Source organism: Bos indicus x Bos taurus, chromosome 12 (genome assembly GCF_003369695.1).
Source record: "Bos indicus x Bos taurus breed Angus x Brahman F1 hybrid chromosome 12, Bos_hybrid_MaternalHap_v2.0, whole genome shotgun sequence".
NCBI classification, from domain to species: Eukaryota; Metazoa; Chordata; class Mammalia; order Artiodactyla; family Bovidae; genus Bos; species Bos indicus x Bos taurus.
The window spans coordinates 18,405,530-18,422,730 of NC_040087.1; positions in this window are offsets into that span (position 1 = coordinate 18,405,530).

The window sequence follows — 17,201 nt, forward strand, 5'->3', positions numbered from 1 at the left end:
TATTTTACCACCATGGCTTCTCACAGTCATCTCACCCCTATTTGCTACTCCTTTGCTGTTGTTTAGTTTATAAGTTGTATCTGACTCTTTTGTGATCTCATGGACTGTACCCACCAGGTTCTTCTGTCCATGGGATTTCTCAGGCAACAGTACTGGATTGGATTGCCATTTCCTTCTCCAGGGGATCTTCTGGACCCAGGAATCGAATCTGTGTCTCCTGAATTGGCAGGTAGATTCTTTACCACTGTGCCACCAGTGAAGTGAGTGAAGCCACTCAGTCGTGTCTGACTCTTTGGGACCCCATGGACTGTAGCCCACCAAGCTCCTCTGTCCGTGGAATTTTTCAGGCAAGAATACTGGAGTGGGTTGCCATTTCCTTCTCCAGGGGATCTAACTGAGCCACCAGGGAAGCCCATTTGTTACTATGCTCAAACAAACAGAAGCATGAAAAGGTCAAAGTGATCTATCTTTGGTAGCAATACAAGTCATTCACAGCAGAAACCTGCTAAATACTCGGTAATCTACTGATGAAGCAAGGGTTAAAATCCCTTGAACTTTATGAATTCACCTCACCCACAGAAGACCATGCTTATCTTTGGTTTCCTGAAAATACTCCCTCTTTATTTTCTAGTTGCAAAAAGTATGCAGTCTCAAGAATATGAGGGATGAGTGCAAAGTAATAAAACCAATATCGTAAGTGGCTTATATATGCTTAGCTCTTATAGAGGGTTCGTGGTTATACTTAGATAAAACTTAGAACAAAATTAATCTGATGAAGAAAATCAAGCACAGACAAGCTTCCTCAGTTTCCTGCTTACTCCTTTAGGCATGCAGTCTTCTTCATGGTCGTCTCTCCTTCCATCTTTGCTGTCCCCTACCCCTACAGTTGTCCTTGAGCAGTTATGTAATTGCTCACTTCCCTTACGGTTAAGTGTTAAAGACCTGAGGTCAAAGAAAATCTGTGATTTGGGGCTTGTGATTGTTTGTGGGGATTATCGGCAGGATTTTCATGTTGAAGGGGAAGAAAGGGACACTCAGAGAAGAAAAAGAGTTTAGCAACATTAGCTCTGATTCCTCAGGATATGATGAGTCTTGGGTCCAAAGCTGGAAAGGATACACTGGGACCAGTGCTTAGAATGTCTAGAGTTCAGACTCACAACTGGGCAAGCCAACACTCTACTACTAATAATGGTAATAAAAAGAAGACTTGTTTTATGCTTCAGGATGACAGGTCTTAAGAATAAAGCTGGTTTATCTCAGGTGTAAGACAATGTCAAGGTCAAGAAGGCTTCTGTGGTTTGTGAGTAAATCTCCACCAATCTTCTTAATAGCACATGCAATTCTTTTAACAGAGGGACAAAGTTTTTGTCCCACGACAATTAGAGATAAAAGCCTTAAAAAAATAGAAATGCATAGGAAAGGTGACATACTGGTATTGATCTGCTTCAGTCGACGTGCAAATGATGGTATCAGGAGTTTTCTTGGTTCCCTACTCTGCCCTGTCTCTTTAGATAAAAATGTAGTGTTTTTTTTTACATCTGTCTTTCCACGTGCTCCCTTCTGAGCCTTCATCTATTAATAATCCCTCTGTCCTCCAGTGGGATCGCTCTCATTCGTTCAATATCCTAAGTGCCAAGCAAGGGCCTAGGTGCTGGATCAATCACAGGGGATAAAATAGAAGTCCTTTCCCCGAGGAAAAGACAAAGCAAAGGATAGAAAGTCATGTATCCAGGAAAGAATGCTGCAACTTTGAATAGAGGGGTCGGTGTCACCCTAAGAAGGTGATGCTTAAAACCCTGAAGGAGGCAAGGGAGTGAACATTTCAGGCAGAAGTAAGTACAAAGACCTTGGAGTCAGACAAATGTGCGCTCAAGGTATGTGAAGGAGCCAATGAAAGGAAATCATGGCAAAGCTGGCTTTTCTTCAGAGTGATCCGGGAAGCCATGGGAGGTTTTGCCAGAGAAGTAATGTGATCTGAATTGCACTTTTGTTTTTTTAATGTATTTATGTATTTATTGGCTGTCTTGGGTCTTAGTTGCAGCACATGGGCTCTTCGTTGTGGTTCGGACTCCAGAACTCAGGCTCAGTCGTTGCAACATGTGGCCTTAATTGCATGTGGGATCTTAGTTCCCTGTCCAGGGACTGAACCCATGTCCCCTGCATTGGAAGGTGGATTCTTAACCACTGGACCATGAGGGAAGTTCCTGAATTACACTTTAATAGGAACATCCTGGCTGCTGTGCTGAGACTAGATTGAAAAACACAAGGGTAGAGGGAGGGAGCCCAGCTAGGAGGCTGATGTAGCAGATCCAGGTGAAAGATATGGTGCTCTGGAAAGTCCCTAGTCACTAGGGTGTTAGCAGTGGAGGTGGCAGGAAGTGATCAGGTGCTGGATATATTTTGAATGGACACCAACAGTACTTACTAATTAATAGACACAGGGCATGAGAATAAGTCGTGTCCAACTCTTTGTGACCCCATGGACTGTAGCCTACCAGGATCCTCTGTCCATGGGAGTTTCCAGGCAAGAGTACTGGAGTGGGTTGCCATTGCCTTCTCCAATGAGAATAAGAGAAGAGTCAAAGATAACTCTGAAGCTTTGAGCTTTGACAGTTGCAAGAATGGAGTTGTTATCTGCTGGGATGAGGAAGGTCTTGGAAGGATCAGGTATGGGGTAGACTTTCAGGAGCTCAGTTTTGAATGCTCATTAGACATCCAAGTGGAGAAGTTGAACATCAAGTTGGAACCCTGGGGAGAAGTCCAGACTAGTATTTAAATCAGGAGATTAGGGTGAAATCACCATAGAAGTGAGTATAGACCAAAAAAGACAAGACTGGAGGTCAAGTGAACAGAGTGTGTCAGGATAAGAGTGATCACACCTCTAAAATGCTGCAAATACATCAGCAGGAAATGAGGATTTTCATTGACTGCTGAATTTAGCCACCTGATGTCTTTGATAACCTTGACGGGGAACTTTCAATAGAAAGGTGGGCACACCTCCCGACCCCACTAGCACTTACTGGAGTTAATGCAGGAGAGAATGAGAGATGAGGAGTTAGAGACAATAAATACAGTAAACCTCTTTCAAGGTGCTGTGTTGAGAAGGAAAAGAGAAACCAGGCAATGGCTTGAAAGGGGAACATGAATTCAAAAGATTTTGTTTTTAAGGTGAAAGAAATCTTAGTGGGTTTGTATGTGGCTGGGAAAGATCCAGGAAAAGTGAAAAAAACTTGTGAAAAAATGAAGAGTGGAAGTGTTAGTTGTTCAGTCATGTATGACTCTTCGCAACCCCATGGACTGTAGCCTGCTGGGCTTCTCTGTCCATGAAATTCTCCAGGTAAGAATACTGGAGTGGGTTGCCATTCCCTTCTCCAGGAAATCTTCCTGACCCAGGGATCAAACCCAGGTCTCCTGCATTGCGGGCAGATTCCTTATCGTCTGAGCCACCAGGGAAGCATCAGTCCGTGGGGTTGCAGAGTCCGACACAGCTGAGTGACTAACACTTTCACTTTTCTTTTTTTCACAAGTTTTTTCCTTTCTCCTGGATCTTTCCCAGCCACATACAAACCCATGGAGTTTTCTCTCATCTTAAAAACAAAATTTTTGGAATTCATGTTCCCCTTTCAAGCCATTGCCTGGCTTTCTCTTTTCCTCCTCAACACAACACCTTGAAAGAGGTTTACTGGGAGGTAACAGAAACAGAACATTACTGGAGCAATGTCCTTGAGTACAGGAGCAGTGGGACTGAGTAGAAATAAATGGGTTGGCCTGCGCTGAGTATGGATAACTCATGCTTTCCATGACCCATGTTCATGCTTTCCACTGGCTCCTTCCCCTCAGCCTCCTTCAGCATCTTTTGGCTTCCCCATCACAAATCAAAGCAAACTGCAATGCATCTAGTTATGCCCTGTATCTCTCCTTTCTTCCCTTAACGGTCTAGTGTCTTTAAAATATTGTCTACACTTGGTCTGCTCAATTAGCTCCCTCTCCTGTGTCATCTTGAGATGACCTAGCTTTGCCCACCAATGGCTCCTAAATTGCCTGTCAAGGAACTATTTTCCATTTTTTCATACCAAACCCCTCTTCCCTCTTTCTAAAAAGGAAACTGACCTTTTCTTTTTTAGAAACCCTCCACCCTTTACTATCTGGTATACCTCTAGGCTCTTGGCCCTCTCTCCAGACCCCTATTCCTCTGTCAGATACTTCAAATGTTAGGGTTCTCTTGGATTTTCTCAGCCGTCTTCTCATTTGATAAAGGAACATCATTGATCCAAACCCAGCAGAGACACCAGAATTTCTCTACAGGGAGAAGTAGAGATTTGCCTTGAGGCTGAGTTTACAGAGGAATCTAGATACTTGTATTGGCATAACTCTCTTTATTTGGGACAGCTTATTGGGTGCTGGTATAAGAAGTACCGTATCTTTTCAAATGTCAAGGAAATATTTGAGAGAGAAGGGGAAGGAGGAAGGAAAAAAAAGAGGAAGGGGGGAAAACTGAAAACTGAAATGAATAAATGTTTAGTCAGGGACTTCCCTGGCAGTCCAGAGGTTAAGACAACTCTCTTCCAGTGCAGGGGGCACAGGTTCAATCACAGGTCAGGGAACTAAGATCTTGCATGCCCCCACAGTGCAGCCAAACACGAGAAAAAAAAAATTAATGTTTAATCAACAGTCTTTAAATCATGTGAGTGGTCTGCAATGTAACTCATATAATTACCTATTTAAAATATTGTACATGAGTTATTTTGATATATTTTATATGATGTGGAAAAGAGCCTCCAAAGCTAAGCGTGCTTCGGGTCTACCAAACAGAGTTATTTACTGAAAACCAACCCCAAACTGCTTTCCGAGTACACGCTGTCCTTTCCAATTGTCTACTACACACAGTCGCCTCAGTGACCCCACGCATCTCAAATACAACACACTCCCAGTAAAATCGTCTTTCTTCCCAAATGTGCCTCTACAGTTTATGCTGTAGAAGCAGCATGGGCTTGAGTATCAGCCAATTTTCTATGTTCAAGCTTTAACTCTTTGAGATAGTCATGTTGTGGAGAGCAAGAATTTAAATGGGTCCTTGAGGGACTTCCCTGGTGATCCAGTGGCTAAGACTCCACGCTCCCAATGCAGGGGACTGGGTTTGATCCTTGGTCAGGGAACTAGATGCCATATGCCACAACTAAGAGTTTGCATGCTGTAACTAAAATTCCTGCATGCCACAACAAAGATCAAAGGTCCTTTGTGCTGCAACTAACACTCAGCAGAGCCAAATAAATATATAAAAATAAGTGTTTTTTTAAAATCCTTTAAAAAAAGTAAAACCAAGTGGGATTTTGCCAGTTACTAAGAATTGTAAGAAAGGCAGGGAAAAGAGTGATCACAAGGCAGAGCTGTGAGCACATGAGTGCAATAAACTCTGGTAAGGGCTGTAATGGGGCTTCCCAGGTGGCGCTGGTGGCAAAGAACCCACCTGCCAATGCAAGAGATATAAGAGACTCGAGTTCGATCGCTGAGTTGGGAAGATCCCCTGGAGGAGGGCATGGCAACCCACCCAAGTATTCTTGCCTCAAGAATCCCCACGGACAGAGAAGCCTGGCAAGCTACAGTCCATAGGGTCGCAAAGAATGGAACACGACGTAAGTGACTGAACACACATGCACACACAAAGGCTGTAATAGAACATAGTCAAGATGCTGTGAAGAACAAGGGAAGGAGAGGTCAACAGTATGTTTGGAGAGGGAACAGGAGAGGGTAATATTGCATCTAGACAAGAAAGAACTGTGCAGTCCAGAGAATGGCTAGGAAAGGGAGGAGGAGAAGATGAGCATGAACTAGCAGATTTCTGGGTGCAATAGAGGAGATAGGGAAAGGGGCTTGCACTGGATCAGGGGTCCTTGTTTACCAGGAGTCAGAGAGTTGTCACTTTTCGCTGAGGATAATGGGAAGTCACAGAGGAAATCTAAGCAGGGAACAAATAAGATCCAATTTGCTTTTGGGAAAAATAACTTGGTAGCCACAAAAGGGATAAATGAGGACCAGGCTGGAGTGGAGAGAATCCTAATAGATGATTGCAAGCATCCAGACAAGAGATGATGAGACTGAATGAAGACAGAGCAGTGAGGAGGAAAGAGAGGGAGGGTGAGGAAGGAGTTAAGGGGCAAACCGACAGTCACAGTCACGATCGATGCTGCGCAACATGGGGTGGGAGAACAGAGCTGGCGTGGACTGGCCTCTGGCTCAGAGGCTCATCTGATGCACGAGAGGACTAAATGAAATCATGTGTGCTTGGGACATGGAAGAAGTGCAAAAAATATTATTTCTCCTCATTTTCCTCCTTTATTCCTGGCACCATCACCTACCCAGTCTCTGCGGCCAGAAATGTGGGAACGATTCTACCCTCCTCTGTCCCTGACCCACCACAAGCAGAGTCACTCACAGCAGATGCCACCAAATGGGTAAAAGGGGATGATAGAGACCAAGAGAGGGGATCCATCCTCATAAAGCTGACAGTCTGCCTCTGACCTGGCTTTATTTTTTTGGATGAGAGGGCCAACAGGAGCCCGGGTGAAGAGTGCTCTGTGACTTGCCCACCTGCAGGGCTGGCGGCCAGATGAATACAGTAAGTTCCCTACATAAGAACAAGTTGCATTCCCAGAGTGCGTTCATAAGTCCAATTTGTTCATTCAGTCCAACAAAGTTAGCCTTGGTACCCAACTAACACAATTGGCTACATACTACTGTAATGTAATGGGTTTATAATACTTTTCACACAAATAATACATTAAAAAACAAACATAAAAAATAAGGAAAACATTTTTAATCTTACAGTACAGTACCTTGAAAAGTATAGTAGCACAATACAACAGCTGGCATATAGGGGCTGGCATCAAGTGAACAGGCAAGAAGAGCTGGAGGAGAGAGAGGAGATGAGAGATGGTAGAGCTGAAGGGTCGTCAGCAATAGGAGGGTAAGCTGGAATTTCACTCATGCTTGACATTGATGGAACGCACGTTTGCATCTTTGAAAGTTTGCAGCTTGAAGGTTAGTGTGTAGGGACTTACTGTGTACTTCCTAAGTCAATGGCTCTGCCCCCAACATGCCCACCCTCCCTGGTCTCTTCTCTCCTTCCCCAGATCCCATTCACTGGCTCCCCGGTTAACAAGTGTTTGGCTGGCTATAGAGACTGGAAATGAGTCTGGAGGGTTATCCATACTCTCCTCAGGGGAAATGGTTAATAAGCTAGACTGCAAACAGAGTCGAATACAGTTTGGGGTCATTTTTTAAGTACAGGGTGTTTTATTTTTATAAATAATAAGGACTGGCACAGACGTACTAACAGAAAACAAACTTATGGTTATCCAGGGGGAGAGCAGAGGTAAAGGGCCAAGGGAGGGATAAAGTCAGAGTTTGGGATCGGCGTATACACAGTACTATGTATAAAATAGATAACTAGTAAGGATCTACTGAATAGCACGGGAACTGTACTCAGTACTCTGTAATATCCTGTGTGGGAAAGGAATCTAGAAAAGAGTGGATTTGTGTATGTAAAACTGATTGACTTTGCTGTACAGCAGAAACTAACAACACTGCAAATCAACTGTACTCCAATAAAACATTTAAAAAAATAATAATAAGGACTGGAAAAGGCAAAACTAAAGGGGACAGAAAACAGGTGCCCTGTCGCCAGGCACTGGGACCATCCCCAAAGTGAAATGTTTAATACCGCGGTTGTAGGGTTAGTTACATGACTGCTGTATTTTTTCCAAAAGGCACGGAACTAACTGTACATTAAAAAGCATAAACCTGACTGTATGTAAATTATACCTCAATAAACCCGACTTTTTAAATAAACGAACAAATAAACATATAAATAAGTAGGTAGGAAGGACTCAGTAAATGTTTGCTAAAGTAATTCTGACTGATGGTGATAAAGTATTAACTGTCAGCACTGCAGACTTGGCTCCTTCCTGGAATGCTTGCATTTGAATGTGCGAACATGTTCAGTCATATCCAATTTTGCGACCCCACAGACTATAGCCCGCCAGGTTCCTCTGTCTATGGAATTTTCCAGGCAAGAATACTGGAGTGGGTTGCCATTTCCTCCTCCAGGGGAGCTTCCCAACCCAGGGATCGAACCCAAGTCTCCTGCATTGGCAGGCAGATTCTTTATCAATGAGCCACCTGGGAATCCCATGCATTTTAACAGAGTTCTTAAAGAAAAAGCCTTGAAATCCCAAAGAAGTTAGTATTCAGTAGGAGAGCTTTTTCAAATGCAAAGTATTTCGTTACAATCTGAAGGGAGACTTCCAGATGAAAGGAAAGGCCTGGAGTCAGGGAGCAGGTAAGACATTGCCTGTCTCACAATTTACAAACCGCGGAAAGAAGATATTTTCGTAAGTAAATAGCCTCCTCTACCAATTCTCCACAATTTCCATCAGAGGCCTGAGTTTTCCTGGATTATTATTCGGGCCTTTGATGTCAGATTCTTACTGGAGAAACAATTCTTATTTACCAGAGGTAAAAAGATTCAGGAGACGTAAGAGTTGCGGGTTCAATCCCTGGGTCAGGATGATCCCCTAGAGAAGGGAATGGTTACCCACTCCAGTATTCTTGCCTGGAGAATCCCATGGACAGAAGAGCTGGGTGGGTTACAGTCTATGGGGTCGCAGAGTTGGAGACAACTGAGCAACTGATCACACAAAAGGATACTACAACTAAATTCAGATGAGAATGAGAATCAGTGCCTGGCAGCTGGAACAGGCACTATTTAAAGTCAACCAGGAAGTATAAACTGTTAGGTATAAAATAAGCTGCAAGCATATGCTGTACAACACAGGGAATATAGCCATTATTTTATAACAACTATAAATGGAGAATATAAATTATAATATATATAAATTATATATAAATATATAAATTGTAACTAACTCTATTGTACACCTGTAGAAGCGACTTAGCAGCAGCAGCAGGAGCTTATATAATATTGTATAGCTATACAATAAGAAATGTAAAAACAAAGATAAAAAAGAATTATATAAATAAAGTCAACCCAGGCTGAAATTTGTCCCTGACCCACTGCATATGAGCCAAGCCAAATGGTGGCTTTGAGCTGACCACCTTTCTCCTGTCCCGCTGAGCTGCCAGTCAGGTGGCAAATGATTAGACTGATTTTAGCCTCATTCTGCTGCTTGGGTCTGCCGAGAACCAGCGGAACTCCCCAGACGTCCTTAAAAAGGAAATCTGATTTCTCTAAAATTCACTCTCCAATGCTGTATTACCAAAGCATGTCACTTTTCTTTTTAATTCGAATTTTCCTATCACAGAGGACAAGGATCCTCTTTTACAAACCATTCAGGGAACTGATTTTTTTCTAAGCACTTCAAAACCACAGATGTCAAATTCCTGACTTTTCTGCCACCTGGACGCTTCTCGCTGCTTCGTTTCCCCTGAGTGCACGTGAACACACTTTTGAACCAACGAAACAGCATCCATCACCTTTGGCAGCAAAAAGTGGAGGAGTGACGCTCTCCACAGCTTGTTGTCCCTGACACTCCACCCTGGTGAGGGGTGGGAGGAGGGCTCCCCCCAGGTTAAGTAGTTCATCAGTGTGACCAGAATTATCTATGCCTCACTCTCCCTGAGAGGCAGGTTCAGAAGAAGGAAGCATTGTGCTGCAGAGGAGGGGACAGTGACCAGAGCAGGGGTGGCCTCCTCTCCTTGTGCATTGGGCCAAGATGTCTGGGAAACTCGGGAACATGAGCAGCTCTCACACTCCCAGTCGGGTGTCCCTAAAACACTTGTCACCTAGCTCTGCCCAATTCTGTCCCTACACTGCCCCTCCAAAATTGAATCTTCTTTTACAACACTTGATCTGGCGCCTCCAACTCTGTGCTTCCCCGGGCACAGCCCTTATGGGGCTTTCTGAGCCCCGCCTCCCTCCCCACCCGCAATAACAACAAAACACAAAGAGTCCACCCCGTTAATTGCTTCCTTCCTACCAAGAGGACAACTAGTTGACTACATCTGCTGAGATTGTTCTAACTCTTGCCTGCAGAGTTGATGAAAGGGTTCTACTTCTTTTGAAGTTCAGTAAAAGCTAACTTTTATGGGCTTCCCTGGTGGCTCAGTGGTAAAGAATCTGCCTGCAATGCAGGAGACATGGGGACCAGGGGTTCGATCCCTGGGTTGGGAAGGTATCCCCTAGAGGAGGGAATGGCTACCCACTCCAATATTCTTGTCTGGGAAATCCCATGGACTGAGACCCCCGGAGGGCTTTGGTCCTTGGGGGTCAGACACGACTAAGCAACCAAGTGAGCATGCACACGCAACACATACGCAAAAGCTAACTCTTACTGAGTGCTTACTATAGTGCCAGACATCACGCTAACCACCATTATGTCAGTTAACCCACGCATGGAAACAGAGCTGCAGAGACGTACTGGCTAGTGACAGATGCAGTTGGGATTGAAACCCATGACCTGCCATAACCAGCTACTAACCTCTCTTCACTAAACTAGGTCATCAGTCCTTCCTGCCCTTCCTACACACAGCCCCAGTCTGTTCTAATTGGGATTGAGAACCCAACAAAGGGGGACATGGAAAGTGCTTTATTGGGCTGAAGGATTTATGAAACTCTTCCAGAAAATTCTGTGGTCTATCCAGTCAAGTGGACATACAAAATCAGGAAATAAACATGTATAGGAAGCCATCTCAGGAGAAATATAAAGCTTTCAACGTTTTATCATAATGTAAGAATCTGACAGTGTTGAGTTCAGTTCAGTTCAGTCGGTCAGTCGTGTCCGACTCTTTGCAACCCCATGAACTACAGCACACCAGGCTTCCCTATCCATCACCAATTCCCGGAGTTTACTCAAACTCATGTCCATTGAGTTGGTAATGCCATCCAATCATCTCATCCTCTGTCGTCCCCTTCTCCTCCCGCCTTCAATCTTTCCCAGCATCAGGGTCTTTTCAAATGAGTCAGTTCTTCCCATCAGGTAGCCCAAGTGTTGGAGTTTCAGCTTCAGCATCTGTCCTTCCAATGAATATTCAGGACTGATTTCCTTTAGGATGGACTGGTTGGATCTCCTTGCAGTCCAAGGGACTCTCAAGAGTCTTCTCCAACACCACAGTTCAAAAGCATCAATTCTTCAGTGCCCAGCTTTCTTTATAGTCCAACTCTCACATCCATACATGACTACTGGAAAAACCATAACCTTGACTAGATGGACCTTTGTTGGCAAAGTAATGTCTCTGCTTTTTATTATGCTGTCTAGGTTGGTCATAAACTTTCCTTCCAAGGAGCAAGCATCTTTTTATTTCATGGCTGCAGTCACCATCTGCTGTGTAATAACTATAAATATTGTGTTAGGCATGTTTAAAGTAACTCTTTTTTATGATTGTAAATTTTTTAAATTAATTTATTTATTTTAATTGGAGGCTAACTACTTTACAATATTGTGGTGGGTTTTGCCATACATTGACATGAGTCAGCCATGGGTGTACATGTGTTCCCCCTGTACATGTGTCTGATTATAAATTTTAAACATTCTCATTGCAGAAAATCTGGGAAATACAAAAAAAATTTTTTTAATTAAACCAAAAATGAATCTTACACACAGTTAACCTCAATATAATATAATATCACTATATTATATAATAATATAACCTCAATCACTAATATATTGGTGGGTTTCCTTTCAGTTGAGCTTCCTTGGTGATTCAACTGGTAAAGAATCCTCCTGCAATGTAGGAGACCAGGTCAAATCCCTGGGTCGGGAATATCCCCTGGGGAAGGGAATGGCTACCCACTCCAATATTCTTGCCTGGGAAATCCCATGGACAGAGGTCTTTTTTCTACATAAATATGTATATATTTTCTAAGTAGGATGCCTATAATATAAAAATACATATACTTGGCTTTTCACTAGATATTATGTTAGCAAGCATTTTTTCCTGTAATTAATTTTTTGGAAAATAGCATTCTAATGGCTGCAGTTTATTCAATAAACAATAATTTATTTAACCATCTCCCTAAAGTTGGGCCTTTCAGTTTTTCCCAGTTTTTCACTGTTATGAGAAATGCCATCTCCCTCAATATTTCCTCAAGATTGTTTACTAAAAACAGAATTACTGAGTCAAGAGAACTTTTATAATTTTGTAAACATTTTTTCCTACATACAATTTAATGATTCTCAATATTCATATTGTTCTTTATATGATTGTCCAAAAGAAAGTGTCAAGCTTATACTAAATATAGCATTGTTAGCTTTGTATAGCTAAAATCCTTTTGGTAAAACCATCATCTGGACTTGAATGAATAAATCTTTAAAAAGAAAAGAAGACAGTTGTAAATCGTACCTATCTTTGCAGAGTAGTAGGTGTTCAGAATATCTTGAGAGAATTTGTCATGATTGAAGATATAGTCTACAGGAATTTTTTAAAAAAGAAAAACTTTTCTCCAAAATGAAAAGTTGATTATAAGAAAAAATAAAAGCACAAGAAGGCTGAATTTGTGGTGAATGTTAAATTTGAAGAAATTCTTGAATCTTTTATTCATTCCTTTCTAAAAGCTTTTTCAGATGTCAGCTTCCTAAGGTTTTTATGTTCTCTGCTGCATTTAGCAAACCCAGTTAAATGTCGATGATAAAGACTGTTAGGAAGAACATTGTGCTTTGGTGAGTCACTGTACTTAACCTTCAATAGCGAAGAAGCCAATTATCTGCAACCTGAGCTGTGTAGACCCTTACTTTCTTTCCTCTTCCTAATAGTTACCCAGATTTACGCTCATTTAACATCTCCTTAGGACCTAGAGCAAACGTGGGCAGAAGACATGAAAGAATATAAACCTCAAATCCATCAATCTTGTTACAGTCAACTCTAAATGAAGCAGATTTTCTGTGTGACATGGGCAATACTGATTAGTAGCACCTACCACCCTGAAGGAACACTGCCGGGTGCTGGGGAGACAAATGAGCTTAGGAGACTGTCAACCATCCCAGGATGCTGGGCCAGAAAAGGCATTGTGTCAGCAGCTGACACTGAAAACAGGAGCAATACTCAGATATACTTCACATTTTGTTGTAATTGTTTAGTCGCTCAGTCGTGTTCAACTCTTTGCAACCCCATGGACTATAAGCCACCAGGCTCCTCTGTCCATGGGATTCTCCAGGCACGAATACTGGAGTGGGTTGCCATTTCCTTTTCTAGGGGATCTTCCCAACCCAGGATGAAATTCTCATCTCCTGCGTTGTTGGCAGGTGAATTCTTTACCACTGAGCCAGCTGGAAAGCCCACTTCACATTTAGGTAGAGTTTTGCAAATTTCAAAAGGTCTTCACATATATGTGGTCATTTAGATCCCCTAATGCTCTAAAGAAATAATCATCCATATTCTAGAAATGGAGCAGCACAGACCCCCAGAGAGGTTAAATGCTTTGCCCAGTATCAAAAAGCCTGTAGGCAGCAGGATTAAATATCAAAACCAATGTTCTGATTGCAACCCTTGTAAACTCCCCAGCTGCCCTCTTATAACAAAATTTTATTGAGTCCTACTGGATGCCAAATCCTCCACTAGATAAAAGAGGATAACTGAGCTCCTTCAAGGAGCTCAAGATTTATCAAAAGGGACAGACAGAAACTGAAGCTATAATACTAAATGATGGAAGCCGTATCTGAGATTCATGGTAGCAAAGTACTTTTGATTTCAAGTGTGGCCAAACTGTCTTATAAGGAAACAGCCACTAATGTAGTCATAAGGAAGGGCTTTAGACTTATCACATCTCTTCTCTCTTCTCTCTTGCCTTAAATTTCATGGTGGTGGTTTAGTTGCTAAGTTGTGTCCAACTCTTGCAACCCCATGGACGGTAGCCTGCCAGGCTCCTCTGTCCACGGGATTCTCCAGACAAGAATACTGCAGTGGATTGCCATTTCCTTCTCCAGGGGATCTTCCCAACCCAGGAATCGAACCTGGGTCTCTGCACTGCAGACAGATTCCATAAATCCAAACTAATTCTTTTGGCAGTACTACGTGGTGGGTTAAGAACTTAGACTTTGGGTTTAAAACCTCGTTCTGCCACTTACTGGCTCTTGAGCAAGTTAACCCTGAGCAAGTGGCCAACCATTCTAAGCCTCATTGCCCAACTCAGTCTAGTAGGAATGACTGCAATAGTATCTGCCATCTAAGTGGCTATGAGGGCTAAAAGAGATAACACAGTAGAAGTTCTTAATACCTTGCCAGGTGTACACCAGGGCTTTAATAAATACTAGGAGAAGGAGGATGACAATGATGTCTGGGTACCTTGATTATTAGAGAGGAGGAAAGGAAAATGTCATCACGATAGGCAAAGATATCTCAGGGAGGACACAAGGAGCACTAGCCATAAAGGAAAGATAATTTGGATTAGTTGCAAGAACAATGGGCCACTGAGATCTAGGGTGTGGATCAGAGTGAGAAATGTCTGTGTTTCAGTCAGAGGCAGATCTACCAGGAAGCTAAGCTTTAAGACCCTTCTTTTGCAAAGGCCCCTTCCAAGGCCCTGACAATCTGTTAGTGTGGTCACGTCTGTTTGTAAGCTGTGCAAATCTTAAGCTTTATCAACCTTGGTATGTCCCAGGGGGTGCTGGCTGCAGCATCTTTTCCTATCCTATAGCATCTCTTCATTTGAGCTGGAAGCTACTGCCAATCAAGCTGGGCTAGCCTCTCTGAAATCTGTTTGCCATTCTTGTGATTGCTTTTGTCCAGACTTAGATTTGATATAGAGACTGGGGACCATCAGCAGAAATGGGTGAGTGGTTCAGAGAAAAGAGAACTGTGGCAGGACACAGGAGGCATGACAAAGACCATCTCCTCAGGCTTCGCTGGTGGTCCACTGGTTAAGAATCTGCCTTGCAATGTGGGGAACACCGCTTCGATCCCTGGTCCAGGAAGACCCCACATGCCGTGGAGCAAGTTAGCCCATGCGCCACAACTACTGAAGCCCGTGTACTCTAGAGCCCGTGCTCCACAACCAGAGAAGCCACTTCCGTAAGAAGCCCATGCGCCACAGCTCAGGAGAAGCTCCCACTCGACACAACTAGAGAAAGTCCACACAGCCACGAACACTCAGCACAGCCACAAATATATATTAATTAATTATTTAATTTTTTAAAAAAGAGACTATTTCCTTGACCCAACTTTGGTCAGGTTCCTCAGAACTTTCTTCTCAACTAGGAGCCAACCACTGAAATTCTGTGTCCATCTTTTCATCACCTAGTTTTAGCAAAAATGCTGCCATGTTAGTTGACCAAGAACCTCACCCTCCATATCTGCACAAATTCTTCATCCCCAGGGCCCTGCCTTCAGCAAAAATATTATCAAGTTGGTTTAGCCAGAATGCCTCTGTACCCCTGATGTTTCCTTTTGGTGATTTTCCATCTACTGACCCCCACACCCTGATCCTTGCCTATTGAGCCCCACTTGCCCACGGTATACTCAGAATTGAGCTCAGTTCTGTAGACTGAGCACCATTTATACTTAATTGCCATTCAGCACAATAATTCCTTATGTTATTATTAAATGTGTATCCATTTTAAAAAAAGAAAAATAAATATTTATTAAAAAAATAATAAATGTGTATCCAATTAACTTTGATGACAACCCTTCTCCTAGCCTCACTCACTCTCCATTTGGTAATTCAATTGTGACGTTAAAAACTCAAGAGGATGTTGCTCGCAGGCTACAGTAAGGAAGCTGTGCTACTACTGTGTCATAGTTCCCACGCAGGGCTGGAAGTGACTCATTTTCTTGTTAACCTGTGCTATATATACTCCAGAAAAATGAGTTGGCATTTCTAAGAATACCTAAGAGAAAAGAACAGACGTTTTTCTTTCTCTTCCTGTCATCTGAAACTCTTAAATCATAGACTGTAGTATGGGGGTTGGGGGGAGCTGAAATACACACTTCTCCCCCGAGGAGGGGCCATAACAGGCTCCCCATCCCCCACCGCCACCATCGACAACCCAGTATCAAATAGTCTAACTCGAAGAAATTTTCTTTACAAAAATACAACAGTGGTTGTTGACATCCTTCATCATGCAAACCAACAAAGAACTATTAAATACCTGAAACAAACAGAGCTTGTTTCTTCTTTTCCTCAAAGCTTGTTTCTGATCCTTTGATGGAGAACTTGGGCTAGATAAAAAGGAAGCACAGAACAAGTCATTATCCCACAAGTATTTCATTCTCTCACCTCACAGCTTTAGATACACCTGGGAAAGACAAAGACAAATGGTTGAAAGAGTGACTACGTACTTGAAGTCATTCATATCAGTAATCTAAGATGAATAAAAAGAGTAAAACCATGAGTAAAACCCATGTTAAAATGCAATTTATGTCTGAAAGTAGTTTTCCGTGTGGAAACTGGAATTATGGAAGAATCAGTGGTAAGCCCTTTTGGGGGTGAGGTTGGTTGATTTATGTCTCACGGCAACCCAGTCCAGTGTTCCTGCCTGGACAATTCCGAGGACAGAGGAGCCTGGCAGGCATGGTCCATAGGGTCGCCAAGAGTTGGACATGACTGAAGAGACTTAGCACACACACGCAGTTGTGTTACTAGAGTGAAACTGGACTTACGATATTGTTTCAACTTCTCAGGACACTTCTTCCTAGAAAAGAGGCAATTAACAGGAAGTGGGAGCAGATATTGGAACAACAATGGCTAAATTAAAATGAGTTTGGCCTTTTACAGGGTAAATTCCAGTTAGATCCATGCCTTGGGGAGGGCAATGGACCCAGTTTTCCTCGGTCCCATGGTGGTGCTACACCACACTCTTCTATTTTGGAACATTTTAAAATTCAGTGTAAAAATTTCTGTCTTGAATAAAGATAATCCAAGAGGCCCATGAAAGATGCTGGCAGAGGGTCTCCTTTCCAGTGTGATTGATTATCTCAGGAACCTACACTGACTGGGTTGCCCAAGGCCCTTCACCTCGGGGAAGGTCCTGACCTTATTTGGAAAACCCATCTCATTCTCTGAAAGTGTCAGGTAGGTGAACTTTTCAGTAGAGATGCCTGTTAATTTTGTATTTGTGCAAATTCCTTGATCTCTGGGAATGCTATTTGAGCAATGCATGATATACTTAAGGGTCACCAACTGCTGACGGGGCTAAAAGAGGTTTTACTCCAGAGGCGCAATAATTAAACACTAAATAAAACAAGAGACTTGA